This window comes from Sapajus apella, unplaced genomic scaffold (assembly GCF_009761245.1).
Source record: "Sapajus apella isolate SASKATOON/1434 unplaced genomic scaffold, GSC_monkey_1.0 scaffold30, whole genome shotgun sequence".
In the NCBI taxonomy this organism is placed as follows: domain Eukaryota; kingdom Metazoa; phylum Chordata; class Mammalia; order Primates; family Cebidae; genus Sapajus; species Sapajus apella.
The window spans coordinates 12,528,987-12,530,215 of record NW_022436970.1 but is presented as its reverse complement, the minus strand read 5'-3'; the positions used below and the strand labels follow the sequence as shown (position 1 = coordinate 12,530,215).

At 31.8% G+C, this 1,229-nt stretch overlaps 1 non-coding gene across 1 annotated transcript; it reads right to left on the bottom strand.

Annotated features, from left to right (window-relative positions):
• Positions 1-616: 616 nt before the first annotated feature.
• Positions 617-722, bottom strand: LOC116561879. The gene has a single exon (XR_004273649.1). It is a non-coding gene; the product is annotated as a U6 spliceosomal RNA (small nuclear RNA).
• Between the last annotated feature and the right edge of the window lie 507 nt (positions 723-1,229).

Below are 1,229 nucleotides of genomic sequence, written 5' to 3'. Positions count from 1 at the left end.
TACAGAGAAGATTTTTTTTTTTTTGCTATTGCTTTTGGCAATTTCATAGTGAAGATTTTGCTTTTGCCTATGTCCTGAATGGTATTGCCTAGATTTTCTTATACGATTTTTTATAGTTTTGGGTTTTACATTTAAGTATTTAATTCATCTTGAGTCAGTTTTTGTATTAGGTGTGAGGAAGAGGTCCAGTTTCAATTTCCTCCAAATAGTCAGTTATCCCAGCACCATTTGTCAAATAGGAAATCCTTTCCCCATTGCTTGTTTTTGTCAAGTTTGTTGAAGATCAGATGGTTGTGAATGTGCAATCTTATTTCTGATTTCTCTGTTCTGTTCCATTGGTCTATGTGTCTGTTTTTGTACCAGTACCAGGCTGTTTTTGTCATTTTAGCCTTATAGTATAATTTGAAGTCCAGTAAGGTGAAGCCTCCAAATTTGTTCTTTTTGGTTAGGATTGTCTTGGCTATATGGGCTCTTTTTGTTCCATATGAATTTTTAAATAGTTTTTATGAATTTTAAAATAGTTTACAATTTTGTGAAGAATGTAAATGGTAGTTTAACAGGAATAACATTAAATCTCTAAATTACTTTTGGTACTATGGCCATTTTCATGATATTGAAAAATATGGAACCTTCACAAATGTGCATGTCATCCTTGGGCAGGGGCCATGCTCATCTTCTCTGTATCATTCGAATTTTAATATATATGCTGTCTAAGTGAGCATGTTATGTGATTTTTGTCTGGTTATTTTAATAATGTTTTTCAGTAAATATTTCTTATATCAATATTTTAATGCTTAAAAATATATATTGCTGTTCATATTTTAACATGTGCAATACAATATTCTGCAATTTAATGCATAATAGGTTTTACATCTTTGTAATGACGTGTCTGGTCATATCTAGTATATTCCATATATTTTCTTAAAAAGCAGATGCAGAGCCTTTAGTTAATTGTGCATTCCAGTCCTTTGCTCATTATCACGTAACCCCCATTAAGGTCCCTTTGGCTATTATAATTTCCCAGTGTCCCTGTGGTCGACTAGTCTTTCTTCCACCACTCCCACTCCCCTTATAGAAAGTCATTAAATACGTTTACTGTACTATATTTTATGTGTACATGTTTTACTAAAATATTTTGGGACTGTGCATATACTTTGTACTTATGAAAACTGTGCTGTATGTATCATTCTTTTTTCACTTGATGATGTGTTTTTAAGACACATATATGT